The sequence below is a fragment of the Parasteatoda tepidariorum genome, chromosome 3 (assembly GCF_982258835.1).
Source record: "Parasteatoda tepidariorum strain Cologne lab strain chromosome 3, Ptep-v5.0, whole genome shotgun sequence".
Classification (NCBI taxonomy): domain Eukaryota; kingdom Metazoa; phylum Arthropoda; class Arachnida; order Araneae; family Theridiidae; genus Parasteatoda; species Parasteatoda tepidariorum.
The window spans coordinates 36,491,996-36,509,888 of NC_141757.1; the positions used below are offsets into that span (position 1 = coordinate 36,491,996).

The 17,893-nt window shown below is 30.6% G+C and overlaps 1 protein-coding gene across 1 annotated transcript in view; it reads left to right on the top strand.

The window, feature by feature from the left end:
* LOC107445367 (nose resistant to fluoxetine protein 6) overlaps positions 1 to 17,893 on the top strand; it is a 52,313-nt gene that overhangs the window by 8,732 nt on the left and 25,688 nt on the right. The window lies entirely within an intron of this gene.

Genomic DNA, 17,893 nt, shown 5'->3' on the forward strand with positions numbered 1-17,893 from the left:
TAATTTGAGTTTTGTTTAGAATTTTCTTCTATGAACCACTGTAAAGCTGTACATTTTCTAAACTCATGTTTTTAAACTTGTTTCCCGTATGGTCTATAAGAACTAAAAAGCTATACAAACGAGCACAGCATGCTTCTTTAATGTAATTTTGGTATTTAAATTTAAGATAGTTTTTGCAGTTCTGTTTCATTTTTGTACGCAAAAAAATATAAACTGGAAGACAATGAAAGCTTATCTGTATTTCATACAACCACTTTATGTAACTTGCAAGATAGGTAAACATAGGCAAGATAGGTAAAGATAGGTAAACAAACATTTGTTCTTACAATTCAAATTTTTTTTGTCATGTTTATTAGATCCATAAAAAATGGCAGATTAGTATTAAATTTCGTGCCCTATAATTCAAATAATAAATTGCCATATCTAAATTGGGGAAAAAACAGTTTTGACCTTCTGAAACAATTTAATAGTTTTCACGATTTACACAAGACTAAGGTTTCTTGCCCTTTATAGAAAACGAAGAACATTGTAGAAAAGTCATCCGTCACCTTCAGAAAATCTAATAATTGCACGGTGTAATGTTTTAGGTTGTGAAAATGTATTATATATTTTCTTTGTTTATCTCCAGTGTCCTTGTAAAATATGAAACTGTTGGGAACTTTTTAATTAAGTCGGCAAAGCTTCACTTTTTCAAACCAAAAAAATAAGCATTGTTGATTGTTCTATCAAATTATTTGGGTGATATTCTTTTTAAATTTAATATTGAAACAAAACTTATGTTTCAAATAGTTCATTTCTGTTTTAGTTAAGATAAATTCAAGTCAAGTTTTATAAACTCAGCGTCATCCACAACCAGCATTAACTATCCCTGTATTGACTTATAAAGTGCAACAGGCATGGAACCCCATCCCACAAATTGACATACGGCATCTGTATGACCCAATGCATGCCCATTTACAGGCTTGCATTCAAAATTTTGGTGGTTACACCGGTTATTAATGTACCAGTATTTCCCTTTTGAAATGGTTTTACTCTTAATTGCATTAACCTGTGATCTTGAAACTTTAATCAATTAAATATGTTACTCGTACAAGCGCATCGCCGAAATTTCATTGCTCCACAATAATTTTTTCTTGGTGTTGGGATTTTTTTCCCATAAGTGTAGTTATCCATCAGATATTTTTGTAAATAATAATCAGTGCTATTAAAGCGAAATAATTCTGTGTCGTCTATTGTTTTGCGAATCCTGTGAGCTTTTTCGCTGAGCAGCTCTTACATTATTTCGTCTGTAAATTAATATCATTTTCTACCTACCAATAAAAAAGCAACTGAAAGAATTATTTTTTTCTTAATAAAGTGTGCACAAGTTAGATTATATATCCTGTTGTGAAAAAGGTTAAGTGCATGTGTCTTAGGATAATTTTATTTTTTTTTATAAACGGTTCAACTCCGTAGCCTTGTTATTTTGAACTCCACCCAGAAAACAAGAGAAAACATGTTTTGGGACAAACTAACCTTCATAAATAACTTTTTGATGGAACCGCATTTATGTTACATGGAGAGGAAAACCACGAAAACCCTCACGATTATTCCGACGGCAAGGGAATTCTCACCATGAGGATATTATACGTCCGCACTGTAGTGGGAGCCATCGGGGAGCAGAATTCGTATCAATCAGCCACCGCGGAGATTCGAATCTAGTCACGTCATTTGGGGGCGAACTCTCTATCCCCTGAGCCACCACAGATCTCTTAGGCTAATTGAAGTATCCCGCTTTTTTCAAACTGCTGCTGTGATTTTTCAATGCAATTGGAGAAGTCATCAGTATTTTTCTAATAGCCTAAAACTTTTTCGATTTTCTGAAGTATGCCTTATTCTTTTATTTAATTTATTTATTACTTTCCTTGTTCAGTTAACCTGATTTTATTCAGATAGTTTGCAACAAGCCCAGAATAATGAAGGTTTGTTGTTAATAACAATATTTAAAGTTTTTTATTGCTATGAGTCTTAGCAAATTCATTCAGATTGCTATTCTTCGAAAATTTCCTAAATAGCCAAATGACATATAGACTAATTGTAATGTGACTCAAAAACAAGACAGCTAAAAAAAAAATACTGAGGACTTTTTCAATAAGCATGGTGCATTGTAAATTGTTGGCGAAGTTTAAAAACAGCTGAATTTTTCAATTAGCTTACAACGTATGCTACTTGTCTTTGTATATCTTCGTTTATTTACATGTAATCTTGTCACTTTAATACATAAGTATTAATAAACAGGGTATAAATTTTAAATGCCAAATCAATCATTTCCTTATTTTTTTTCGTCGTAAATAACAAAAATTTGCTGATATAATCAAATCGAATTCTAGACAATATGCACCATTCAAATAATTCAGTGCACATTTATCTTTGAGTGTAGTGGATAGTCTTTTATTTCAGCTATTACTCCAATTTCAAAAATTTTGATGATTTCGAACCATTATTTAACTAATTCTGACTATTCTTACTTTTGCCGCGTACTCAAATACGACACAAAAACTGATTAAAGTGAGTAATTTTTATTTTTTTTTTTTTCATTTTTTTAAAAATCATATAATACCCACAATGTTCTCCAACCTAATTATCCCTGCTGACCGGTCATCCTTTAAAAATTTTACCACAGCCCGATGAGGGGGGAAGAAAACGTTGATTGTTTATAATTTAGATCGTTTTGATTTAATAACTTTAATTTAACTGTATTAAAATTTGCCTTCAAAATAAAATAAAATTGCAAGCGTGGTATAAGTGCGGCTTTATGTGGCGTATCTGAGCTCCAGACCAACCTCTCGTCCATGAAAACTCGTACAAACCCCAAAGAAATACACCTTTATTAATAAAATAGCATCAATTTAATGCTCCTTGGGCGGCCCGGTACCATTTGACCCTCGACCCAGTACCAATTCGTGATCCGAGGGTTGGAGATCACTGCTATGATACATAAAAAATTTGGCATGTCATTGCATCCGAATAAGCCTTTCAAATATGTACGATGTTTTTTTTTTTTTTTTTTTTTTTTTTTTTAATAATAAATATGTTGTCAATTTTTGTGATTACACTCAACAAAGTCAATGCACTGAAATAACTTTCTAGAAAATATGTACATCTTCTTGAAAGTGAACTTGACAGTAACCGATTACGTATTTAGATGAACTTCCTCGGGAAAATCCGGGTCGTTTTTCTTGTTTGCGTAGTATTTCTTACCTTACACGTCACACATGCGTAATATTAGCATTATCTCTCTTTATTTTCAAGCTCATTATACATATTCATAATTAGCTCTTTAGCCTCCGGTCACCGTAGTAAACACCGGCTAAAAAAATAGAGTCTCTAATTTATAGTAACTTTAACTTTTTTTCCCTTTAGAGCGAAATCAACGTGACGTAATTACGTAATTTATAAAAAAAAATCAAGGCTACCTATTAGGGATTCTCTCTAATTGTGGTGGTCATTTCTGTGCGTTTATTCAATTCACACGATTCACGATTCGCGCATTTATAATTTTTTTATGATAACGCTTTCTTGTTAAGATTGTGTAACTGACGATTGTATGGTATGTTTATAAAACCGGGTGAATTGCAATTCAGTAACTTAGAAATTCGATCAAGCGATATTAACTACTCATGCAAATCATTAATGTTTTTAAGATAACGCTTTTTTGTTAAGATTGTGTAACTCACACTTGTATGGTATGTTTATAAAAATGGGTGAATTGCAATTCAGTAGCTTAGAAATTCGATCAAACGATATTAACTACTCATGCAAATCATTAATGTTTTTAAGATAACGCTTTTTTGTTAAGATTGTGTAACTCACACTTGTAGGGTATGTTTATAAAATCGGGTGAATTGCAATTCAGTAGCTTAGAAATTCGATCAAACGATATTAACTACTCATGCAAATCGTTAATGTTTTTAAGATAACGCTTTTTTTGTTGTGATTGTGTAACTCATGATTGTGTGGTGTGATTATATAACCGGGTTAATTATAGTTCGGCACCGATTCTAAAACCATTTTTTTCCTCGATTATTTTTTCGGAGGAATAAAATATTCCTGAATACTACGTATTATTTACAGTTACATAATGGAAAATTATATATGAAATCTCGACTCGAATAAGAGATGACTTTTTTGAGGAAAGAGAAAACTAAAATTGTATAAAATTATGAACTATTGGCAATTATTTACTTTTTCCTAGTAATAAACTGTTCTGTACACAACACGTGTCTTATAACTTTTAATAATTAATGGCACTCAATAATATTTGTAGTAGTAGTCAGTGATTTGGCAGAGAAAAAACTTTTAGAGAAAAGATTTAATTACCAGGCGGGTTTCTAAGTAATCTTATGTAAAAAAGCTGGGATCTAGTTCCCACACAAGCAACATCTCTATTCAGAGCTCCAAAAAATCGCTAATAAAAGCGTTAAATATCTATTTGTTCTACCCAATTCTTAATAAAAACAGCATGTAACACCCCAAGGCATCCCTGGTGAGTCTTTTCCGGCCTCTGGGAGGCCCCTTTTTCCGTTTTCAAGTTTTAGATTTTCGATGTTCCATTGATTTAGGCTTAGAGTGTCAGATCGCCATTTTAACATGTCATCCACTGCAAGTGGTAATCATTGCTATCTTTGGCTTAAATTTTCATTAACTTATCGACTCTTTTCAAATTTAAAGCATTTCATTTCAATCCTCCATGCGATTCTCTATTCAAAAATATTAACTTTTTATTTTCCAGTGGTCTGGTACTCTAATTATCAGTATCTTTAAATTTTTTGATGCTCCTAGGTATAGGCTATCGCTATGTTAAAATTAGTATTTAGTAAACTCTGACTTTGGACACTCAAATTTTTATCTTAGCGTTTTTATTTCTATCTAAATTTTTTATATGTTGTTCCCCCAAATGTTTTCAATTGTCCGCCACCCTGTTTTTAATTTTTCATCCATCCTTTGACTTTATATTAAATTTCAAAGAGACATCACTTTCCCATGTTAATGGTGTTCTATTCCCCATAACAAAATGTAAACAATTTCTATGATCGCAAACACAGTTAAGTGCTTCAAATCACACCATATTCATAATTCTTTAATCAATTAAATTTATAATCGACATTATTCATTTTAATAGCTTTTCCTATTCCATGCTGTTTTTAAGTTAATACCAGAGTCATTGTTTACAAACCTTTATTAAATTGATTCGATCATACATTTGTTGTCTTAGTTCATTTTTATTTCTTTTTACATAGATTAGGGCCATTTTATTTATCTTTAAGTGTTTTTTTTAATTATGTATCATTATATTATTGTCAAAATTGTCTCCGAGTGCTTTATTTTGATTTTTCTTTGCATTTTTACAATGTTTTTTCTCAAATAACAAAGCTCAAGTTAGATTTACATACTCATATATAGCTTAAGGTCATTTAGCAATATTTTGCATCAGCCTACCAGAAGATTTTGGATACTACCAACCAATGGAATACCCAGGTCAACTCATCAACAGTAGTACTTATTTATACTTCGGTTTGTTTATTCTCACCATTTTTAAGCACTTAGAAATTGTTTGTTAACATAGCGATGGCCTATCCTCCCTTTATTAGTACATTTATTGATATAACTTTTACCGGCCTAGTACCAGTAGTTATCTACTGTTGCATCTTATCTTTTTAGCACTAAATTTGATATAGTTAACTGTCTTAATTTATCACATATGTTTCTAGTTAAATTTTCATTAGGCAACTTTTAGTACTTGTATGCCATCGCCAGTGTATCCATTAATGACTGATCATTCTGCTTCAACCAATTAAGTTTCCTCACTCTGCCTAGAGCAGCCTTCATTGTTTCCTGCATTCTATCAGGTTTTCAGCACATCTAATACGCATTTATCCTCCCACACCTCCTTTCTCTGGCAGTGACATACCTTATCAATGGAGCATCGGTTCTCAATTAACTTCTATTCTGGGTTTTCTCAGGGGCCAGGCTTTGACTCACCATTGCCACTCTTTTTAATTTGTATTTTTACATTAACTAACGTTTTTAAAGAGCTCTATTTACCCTTTCTGCTTACATATTGACTACCTTCTTTCATGGCTAATTCACAAGTTACAGATAATTTTCAAAATCCTGCAAGGTCAGCAAGATCCCAACGCAGAGTTACACAAAACTTTCAAAGAGTTGACAATAATATTTCACTCACAGAAACTCCTTCTAGATCAAAAAATTCTCATCGAAAAGATAATAAAACCATACAAGATCCTGATTCTAATACATCACCTTCAGTAATCGTTGATCTCACTTCTGTCTATGAACATACTTCTCCGGTAACCAACGACTGTATCATCAGTGATACTCCAACTTCTACCAACAAAAATACCTCCATCATGTCACAGACTAAAGCGGATATAGAACGCCTTCTTCATATAATAGAGAAAAACATCAACTACAGCAATCATAAGAAAATATTCCTTCCGCAAGAACCACGATCTGCTTGTATCAACGCAATTCAACAAATAAGGAAGATAACTTCGGAACAAGAAACTCATGACTTGATAAATTCTAGAAACTCCCAAACATCTTTGGACAAGAAAATTGACTATATGCGAATAAAACTTGATGACTTTTCATTAAATGTTCACTCCTCAAACCCACTAAATCAAATTGAAGAGAATCTAAAGACCATCAACGCAAGACTCGAAAAATTAGAAAATACCACCTCTATCAATGTTGATGTTCCACGAGTAATAATACCACCAAAACCAATAATAGTAAAACCACAAGAAGACTGCTCCACAACTGATATTGTGGAAAGGCTGATTCAGGAAGAACCTAAACTGCCCGTGAAAAATGTCTATAGAAGCAGCAAGATACTAGAACTAAAGTTTCATAACAATCAACATAAGGAAACGGTCCTCTCAACCTTGCAAAAGACAGGTATCCAATATCACGACAAAGACGTAAAGTTGTTCTCTCTAATTCTTCTTAACACACCTGTCACATTCACAGAAACTGAGATTATTAACTTGATTAAAATCAATGGCAATTTCAACCCTGCCTATGATATCATCAAACTGACCAAAGAAATCCCACATACACGTCATCATAAGAGTCAACAGAAAACTCTCCATCAAGCTTTTGAATCTTAATTATTTCTACGCTGGTCTACAACGTTGCACAATTAAAAAAAGACTGGTTTTATTAAGGTGCAGAAAGTGCCAGACAATAGGTCATCACCAAAACACATGTATTGAGTCATACTGTTATTGTGAGAAGTGCGGATACAAAGGTCATAGTATCGAAAATTGCACAGAAAAAGAAGAATTCTGCATAAACTGTCACTCATCCAACCAAGACTCCAATTTAAATCTGGACTGTAATCACAGAGCCTCCTCACCTTCCTGTCCAACTTACTTGCACGATCTAAAAGAGCTACGTCAATCCAATCAAGTCTATACACATCCCTACTAAAAAGACATACATTTATATATATATTTGTTTATTAAGATTTCTCTATATCTAGTAATACTTTCATCTCTATTAGTTTTTTTTAACGCTATATTTTTTTTCTCTTTCTTTCTTATTAATTTATTTTATTCATTTCTTTTTAATAATTTCTCATTTTACATGTATATTATTTTTGGTCTTATTTCTTCTTAAATTCCACACATTCAGTAAAAAAAAAATATATACACTACCGGTCAAAAGTTTGCGAAAATTTTTAAATCTGCAAAGAAAAGGCCTAAATTCAAATGTTCATAGAACTGCGAAAAATCATTCAAATGGCATGAAAATTTGATATGTTCTGAGGTGAACCCTCTACTGTTAGTTACATATGATCAAATTGCAATACTTTGTTTTTTGCGAACTGAATCCAGCTTTTCATCACGGATTGTTTTTATGGTGAAAAAAGTTGTTAAGTTTGAACACTTGCCAAACTTGCAAAAAATATTTTTTGTACTTTCTGTTAATAGAAAATAGTTATTTGAACAGTTCTACGTAAGCCCTCAAAATTTCAAATCGATTTGATTTTTTTTGACGAAGTTATAGAATTTTGAAAAACATGTGTACTTCTCTCGATTTTTGAGCATTCCACATATGCAGTCTTCTGGTCTATACATCTTCTATCAAAGAACTTTTTAATTTTTATGTTTCTATATTTTCAAATAATTAATATTTATCATAAAACAAATACTCTTATTCATTATTGTAATTATTATTGTTTATATTTATTGTTTATATTTATTGCTTACCTGTATTAGTTTTGTTGTGATATTTTTACTTTATATTAAATTAAATTAAAAAGTTATAACAATAATTACATAAATAATTCTAAAAAAATAATAACAATAGTATAAAAAATTTGCATTTTTATTAAACTATTTTATTTACAACTGGTCAAATATTTAACATATTCTTATTCGTATTTTGTAATTAAATTAACATTTAAATCTTAGATTCCTCGAACCATCCACCTTTTGCTTTTATTATAGCCTTACATATGCATAGCATTCGTTCTAATAAACCATTAATCACTTCAAGTGATATAGAGTTCCATTCCTGTTGTAAAATGTCCCATAACTGACTTCGATTCCCATAACTGACTTTGCAAGAACAAACAAATTTTAGATGAAATGTGACATCTATGAGATATTGTTTTAATTATATTCATAATAAGTTCCTTGTAGTAACAATAATTACAATAATAAATAAGAATATTTGTTTTATAATCAATATTAATTATTTGAAAATATAGAAAACATTAAAATTAAAAAGTTCTTTGGTCGAAGATGTATAGACCAAAGGACCGCAAATGTGGAATGCTTAAAAATCGAGAAAAGTACACATTTTTTTCAAAATTCTATAACTTCGTCAAAAAAAATCAAATCGATTTGAAATTTTGAGGACTAACATAGAACTGTTCAAATAACTATTTTCTATTAACAGAAAGCACAAAAAAAATTTTTTGCAAGTTTGGCAAGTGTTCAAACTTAACAACTTTTTTCACCATAGAAACAACTCATGATGAAAAGCTGGATTCAGTTCGCAAAAAACAAAGTATTGCAATTTTATTATATGTAACTAACTGTAGAGAGTTCACCTTAGAACATATCAAATTTTCATGCCATTTGAATGATTTTTCGCAGTTCTATGAACATTTGAATTTATAACTTTTTTTTGCAGATTTCAAAATTTTCGCAAACTTTTGACCGGTAGTGTACATATTTTTTTTTAAATATCATGTTATGTAGGCTGGAGTGGAGCTGGATTAGTGGCCAAGTCTTGGGCTATATGGTTAAGGGTTTTTCATAACCTAGGTACATGCCCAGGGCTTGGAGGAAAGAAAAAAAAAAGAAAAAAAGTAATCTTATGTATCGCGAGCTCTGGTAAGCTTCGATTAAAATTATTCTGACCTCCAAAAGCAAGTCCGAGCTCATCTCAACCTACCAAATCTCAAAACTAACAATCGTCTAACAGTCGATCGCGAACTACTAGCAGCTCTTAGAGGCATTTTTTGGTAGATTGCTTTAACGCTCTCGTGGGCTAACCTTGATTTCTCCATTGCGGTCATAAGATTTAAAAAGAAAAAATTTGAAGGGTGAACACTGTTTCAAACATTAAAGTGGTATCGTAAAAACGAAAATTCCTACGACGTAATAACGCTGATTTGCTAAACCCTCTGAAACATTTTATTACCTTACAGAGTAAGAATTATGCACTTGAGGGGGAGGGGACATAAATGAAACATGATTAACTTGGAAGAAGAATGTGTCCAATGATTGACTTCAATGACGTATTTCATACCTTAATTTTGAAGCTAGTATCTTTGCTAATTCTACAACGACGTGTGCTGCCAGAAGGATAAATTCACATCTCTTTTATATAGTCTCTATGAAATTGATTTTGTCCCCTGATTGTTGTTGATTTTGTCCCCTCATATACACCGAAGAGCCTTTACATTATGACCACCCTCCATCTATAACAATGGACTCGCCCAGGTTTTCATGATTTCTCGCCCAGGAACAATGTTTTCATGGGGCACATTAGGACCCATAACCCTCATAGAACAATCCCTGACGTCTGTAAGCTACTTGAACATAGTTGCAGACTAGGTTCACCCATTCATGGCAACAGTTTTTCCTGCGCGGGATGGTGTTTACCAACAAGATAATGCACCATGTCATAAGGGCCGAATCGTCATGGATTGGTTCGAGGAACATTCCAGTGACTTTCAAGTCATATCTTGGCCCCCAAATTCACCTGACCTTAATCCAATAGAACATTTTTGGTCCTACTTAGAAAACCAAATTCGTGCTGCCACGCTACTTCCTCACAATGTGAGGGAATTGCAGGACCAGTTGGTGAGAGCTTGGTACCAGATACCTCAGACTACCTATCAGCACCTTGTGGAATCAATGCCACGGCGGGTGCTAGCAGTTTTGAGGGCTAAAGGTGGTCCTACATGTTATTAGCAGGGTGGTCGTTATGTAATGGCTCTACACGTAAAATATACGTATGAAAAACCTTATGCCTAACGCAATAAAGAAGTGAGCAGCAATCCAATATGAAACAACAAAAAAAAAATTAAATAACACACATATCGGAAACGTTGAACTCGTATTTATCTAAAGAATCAAATAAATCAAAGGTTTGTGTGAAAGATGTGATGAAGAAATTTTACGTATAGCAAAAACTTTTCAGAAATAGTGACATGAAAGGGAGGGAAAAAATTATTCTGTCACAATAACACACACGACATGCAATTTTTTTTTTTCTGGTTTTTAATCTTCTGCGCTTTTTCTTTGCATGATTCATTCTTACACCTGTGTAGATTGGAAAATAACGATCGTGGTAGCCTTTGACCTTATAACTTTTGTGATTTACATCTTTTGTGGAGGCGGGTCCTTCAGCACACTTAGCAATAGTTGTTTTTTATAAGATGAAAAAGACCTTTTAGTAAAATTGTTCAATAACCTTGTATTTTTATGTTAGTTGTTGAAATAATATCTGAATTAATCATGCAAATATTCCTTTATAGAAGAATAATTTAGTTCCTGTTTTTAAAATTTATATTTGTTGCGAGGAGTCATCGTACAGTATACGTACAGCATAGGCTGCCAGCCCTTACATTTTTCTTGAAAAAATTTTTTGTCGCTATATTGTTGAATTCCCCTAAAAATGTTTTTTTTTTTTCAAAATGTAGTCGAATCTGTTCATAAAATGATAAATACTTTAAATTGTGCGAGTGGAGCTCTTGGCCAGTGATCCATCCTCTTACTAAAGTTGATCTGTTTGTTATCTCAAATACTGTAGTTATTTAGAATAATAAAAAAATTGGTATGTTAGTAATAGTGAGAAGAAAGGACAAAACTAGGAAGAAGAAAAGTTCAGCAATTCTAGCTTCTAGTATATTAAGCTTTTGTTTAATTTCTTATGAAGCATCAAAAATGATATGTAATTATAATTATATAAGACTTAAGATCTAGTTATAAAACACAGACATAGATATTAAACATAAAGATTTTAATATGGGGTTTCTTTTTCCTCTAATCATGAACTATTTATGCTTGGTTACTGATGTAGGTTACTGATGATACAATGTGGTTACTGAAACTCAAGATTAAATTATAGAGAAGGGCTTCATTGGACGTGTATAGATCTAGATTTAGGTAAATTAATACAGATGAGATGAAAATTTAGTTCATATGTTTTCATTTGACGACTATTTTGACTAGTGGTAATCGATATAACTAAAAATCAAACTAAGAGTTTAAAAATAAGATAGGATCATAGAATAAAATTACAAAGAGATTAAATTTAAGATGATAAGATTAAAATTAAGATCAAATCTGGATTTAACGTTGCCTCGGAAAGCTACAGATTGTTTTCTAAATTATATTTTTATTTCATTTTTTGTGCGCTCTTACAAGTTTAGAAAGACCGTATAAGTTTTTATACATACATATACACTTGTCTGCTTCTTTGAAAATAACACTTAATGCACATGACCTTAGAGTATTGCATCATAAACTGAAATATGCATTATCACATAGAATATGATATCGCATAGACATATAGTAATTTTTCCTTAAAACAAATACGTTAAAAAATATCTACGTCTTTATGGAAAGAAAATTAAATGCTAATGTTCCCATTTTACATTTTAGTATTTAATTATAAAAAAAAATTTTAACATTAAAATGAGATTTTTTTTAAGCTGAAAGTAGTAGCTAATAACCAAAAATATTCACTTAAGTACTAATGCCATGCTAATATTTTTTTCTAAAAATGTACTATGGGTAAATTAGTTTCAGCACATTGTTTATAATCTTACAAATGTAACGATATTTGTCATTTATTCATTAAATAAATTTCATCTATTTAACAGGAGTAAATATTTCTGATTTAAGCATTGATTGATTGATTGCGACATGCACTGAAAAAAATGATTTTAATTGAGCCTGATACTTTATAAATGCCTCGCGACGAATAATAAGAATGTGACTTTTATTAACTTAGACTACTCTCTAGAGATGAGCTTGACCAAAATTACACCGTTATTAAAACAGCTAATAATTTTCTATCGTAACTATATTCTTTGCTTGTTTTACAGGAATGTATTTTTTAAAGCATTATTTTATGATCAATGTTTTATCCTTAATCAAAAATTCAATGTATATCTATCAATATGTATCTATCATTATATTAAAAAATTTCTCTCAAAATTATCGATTGTCCTTATGGTGAGCAATTTTTCTTCAAGGCAAGGAAAACTAACCTCCATTGAATGACCTTAGGGGATGTTATCTAGAAAATTCAACCTGTAATATACTTGACCAACTGCAATGAATAAAATAAACTATTTCGTCATCGCCTTGTTTATGTTTGTTCAACCAATTACTATTAATTATGATTTTTTCTCGAATTGCTTTTTATTACTCTTCGAAGGTCACGAAACAAATTGAGAAGATTTTAAAAGAAGTAAACAAAGTGACCTCTTCACGAAAATACGTAATTTAAGACATATGTTTAGTCATCTTTTACATTTTAGCACCACTTTCCTTTAATATATATTTGTCACCTTCACTTTTTAACACGTGAAATATTGAGTTAGGAAAATTATTCTTTTATTTTAAAATATAGACAGCCTTCAGTGGTTAAATTCGCCATTTTTCTCTCTCATTGTTTTGAGAAGTATTAATACAAAAAAGGAAAAAGGAAGAAAAAAAAGGGAAGGTTTTAATCCATTTGTATTCAGTTTCCTTTTAAAAAAGCATTTCAGATTTTTAAAAATGTAAAAATTTGGCAGCATAAAATTTTCATCATTAGTTTTTCTGTGAAAGAAACAACACAGTAATGCTGTTCATTACGTTAATAATCTAAACTGGAAAAATATTGCGTATTCGAGCAAGAATAGGTTGAAGAGCTGAAATATTTAAATACAATTGTGTGATACATTCGACATGGTTATCATTAAAGATGTGCCGTGCAAGATAATGCTGAACGGTGACCAATTTGGTCACCAAGGGCAAATTTTAAATGAATTTTACAAAAAAAATGAAATAATAATAATGAAATTTTGCAGTCAACTGTCATTTAAAGATATAAGAAAAAATATTAAAAAAAATAAAAGAAATTTAGTACCTGCCCCTCAACGCATTACTTCTAAATTTGTCCTTTTAAAGGTGTTTGTACGGTTTTTAATTTTTTTTTTTTTTAGAATATCGTCTTAATTGAGAAAGTTAACTGAATATATAGTAATTTAAATTTTATAGAAGGGGTAAGGATAGAGAAAGTAATTTAGGATAAAAAATATTTTAAAAAATTGATCACAGGTTACCCATTGGCTAGCAAACCCACGGGTTATCCATTGGCATTTGTTGTCTCATTTTTTTTTTTTTTTTTTTTTTGGAAAGCACGTTTATTGTGCTTTCATCTTGGACATCTTTAACTGTTAATCCTGAACTTCTCGGTACATAATTTCGCAGACATATTTGAATGCAGCTCAGACGCATTCTGTGTAAATTCTTTTGATGATTGAATAGACGTTGAACATCCAATCGAGATCAAAATTAACATTTTCGGATTGGTACAATGGTGTTTGATGGAGATTGTAAGCTGCATCATACACCCGTTTCGGATTCACAGGTTCATACATGAAATATGATTTGAAAGCTAGGCTTTTTTTCTGATTCTTAATTAAAACAATAAAAACAAAAATATCGATCAAATGATGAAATTCTCTTGATTGATTAATTCACAACTCAAGAAGTATTTAGGGGATCTCTCTGGTCCCATATCTCAAAAATAAACCCACCAAATTAATTCATAACAAAATTGAAAGTGAAAAAAAGAATTCTAAAACAATTATTAAACAGCAGCCATGACGACGCATGCGCACTGTTTACAATTACTCTTGATTACTGTAGTTGAAAAGTGTGATGACGTCCAAATAAGATGCGCACGCCATCAAACGCAAAACAAGACCCACTTTACCAATAGGTAAAAATAAAATAAAAATTTAAGAAAACGAGATTTTATATTTTTTTATTCGGGATTAGCACAAAGTGACCCAATTTCAAATATTTATATTTTCAATACTGCTACCCAGATTGCAATAAATGATAATTAAAATTACAGAAAAATATAACAAGTTTTTTTTTCACTTACATTTGTTCAATATGGGTTCACATTGTTCGAGCAGTGAAATTCAATATTTGCTCGATAACGGTCCCTTTTGTCAAATAACAAAATTCGGTATTCTAGTCTATTCCCCCCTATTTTCGATTGTCTTAATGCTACTCAAATACGTTCTTAAAGTTCTTGCAGTGTTTTCTGCATCGGTAATTTATGAGCCGAGTTTTAAACAATTCTATGTCCTCACCCTTTCCTGTGCAGCTCAGTAAATCTGGTAACACTCAACAAATGTTGCAAAAACTATTAGAAAATTAAAACCAATTGCTTTTAAACGTTTAAAAAGCACTATTTATTGAGCAGCAAAGAGAGCTTTAATACCATTTATCAATTATTAAAAATGTGTGTAAATATTTTGAAAATTTAAGTGTTTAAAATACAGTCGTTCAGTAGTCCTAACTCTCTATATCTTCATTTGATATATTTAAATTATATTTCCTAATTGATAAAGACAATTTTATTCCTCTCAGTAGCTAGATTAAAATGTTTATATTATATTTCTCAACAAATAAAACTATATGTAAGAAATGATTACACCATAAAGAGAAACAAATGGATTCACTGAGTTGCGTCCATTACAGGAAACTTATTCCATTACCAGTGTAATTTGCATTTAATTCTGATCATCTTTTGAAAGATACATAAAGCAGAAAAAATTAGTGGACTAAGGCTGCCATAGATAAAATGTGTGATGAAAATTGATAAAACAGTCTTAATTTATTCTATTTCAAGCTATTTCGAATTGTAATCATGAAGGTCGTTGAGCATTTTGAACAACCTTCACCTTCCGAAAGACATCACTGTTAAATCACACCTCTTTTTGATCTAAAAAAGTTTTTTTCAGGCTTAATGATTAAAAAAAGAGCATTGGTTGCTGAAGATATATTTAATTCAATCATAATTTATATAAATAAAAGAAACTTTTGTAATTGCAACTATAGAATTAAAATTCTGCTCATTTTGTGTTGAGCCATAGTTTCACCGTGACACAGAAATTATTCGTCTTTATTTATTTCTTGAATTGTTATTTATGGAAGGTAATTTACAGCCATTTTATTTTATTTTAAGGTCAAAGGTGTGTAAACGTACCATTTGAATAAATATTTTTCATTAACAATGTGAAGTTTATTTTTCACTAATTTTATTTTTCTGCTGTTGTCCAGGGTTCTGAAGACATCTAACAAATTTTAATATTTTAATTGGAGTAAAAAAAAATTTGTTGAGAAATTTTTAAACTACTTTTTCTAAGCTTGAGACGGTTATTGACTAATTCGATTTTTTGAAAATGTATACTTATTTCGTTTGAGATTTATCATTTGTTCTTATGGTGGATTAAAGTTGCTCGTTCTATAAATAAAATTAAAATAAATCAAATTTCCTGAAAATCATTTTCAGGAAATCAACATATTTCATCAACAAATTTCAAGCATCATATTTTTTCTTAAATGATTCATGAAACTTTTCGCTTGGAAGTAAGTATTTTAAGCATATTTCAATACAAATAATACCACATTTTATAAAATTTCTATACTTGACCTAAAATTGATTCATATAGAGTTAAAGAGAAAATTAAAAATGTATAATAATCTTTAAAAAAAAATATGGGTTGATACAAGAATTATAAATTACACCTAATTGTTCTGATAAGTTATGGGGTGATAGATTTTGACAATATGTGCACAGTTGCCAACTTTGACTATTTATACAAAAATGATTTCCGAAATTGTAGTATAATGTAATTTGAAATATCACTCTCAGTGTCTAAACTTAAACGCACCAACTTATAATTTTCAAAAATTTTATTTATGTGTATTTTATTCATCTGTAATGGGTTCAAATCACTTTAAATTAAATATATTAATTCCAGAAGGAAAACAATTAAAATCTTTTCTACTTAATTTCAAAAGCAAAATCTTCGGGAAAATCCAAAATCATTGGTAGCTTTGTATAAGACAGCTCATTGCAGCAAAAATAAAACTTTGTAGCAAAATTTTTGTTGCATTAATGCAGATACTTGATTTTATCTAATCCGGGTGTGTTGATTTGAAATCGAAAATTAGTTTTCATTCAAAAGTTAATTTTTTTTTCTTCAAAATGGTTATTTGAGCACATACATATACACTTATGGCAAGAAATAACAATTGAAACAAACAAAAAAAATCATGTGACCTTAACATATCTCATCATAAACTAAAATGCATTATTGTCTTCTTTGTACCACTTCCTACGTAGAAGAAAAGGGAAGGCACTTTGTATTCACTCGAGTGAATTTCTAAAAGTCATGGTTAGGAGAAAATTATTAGGTTGCATAAAAATTGTTGCATGTAGAGAGAAAACGTTAAAGATTTGAATACAACGATGCGAAAATATCTGAGATCCGTTCAAATGTAACAGAAAATAAAAAGCAAATGTAATAGAAAATAAAGAACAAATTTGTTGGCCAGTGCAGTTTTTTTTTAAGAAAAGCATAAAACTTGCTGATTGAGGAATAAATAGCTTTGCAAGTCGTTAAAATAAGATGGATATTAATGGGGGAAATACCCGGAGGTGAAAAAAAACCAAGGTAAAATAATACGATAAATAATACGACTTAAATAAGTATAAACCAATGCCAACTATTAAGCTCTGCGCAGTGGTATCGTAATTTACGGTTTGCGCTTGCATTCTTACTTGGCAGAAAAGGAATTTTAAAAAATCTAACTTCAAGGGTGTAAACCTTTAACCTTCTTTCGAATTTTTTTTTTAATACTGAAATGCAGGCTTGCCAACTACTACGCTTTTTGCAAAATATTTTATAGAGTGGTAGACATCTAAAAACCAACGCTTTCAGAATTTTTGGATATTTTGTCAACATTTTAAGAGCCTCATCACGAAACAGCTAGAACGAAGTGTCGTTGCATATGAACTTTTAAATCAAGTATATGTAGCAATGTGAAAAATAAGTTCAAATGAATAAAAAACAACACATTAAAATATAAACTTTAGCTACCACTAGAATAAATTTTTACAAAAAAATGCAGAAAGTTGGCAGCACTGGAAATGTTAAATAAATTTGTTTCGTATCGTAAAACTCAAACTTTATATTCTTTTATGCATGAATCCTTATACTAATTTAGCAAATAATAAGGGCTTCTCTTTCTGTTCATAAGGTTATTTCGCAATGTAACACAACATA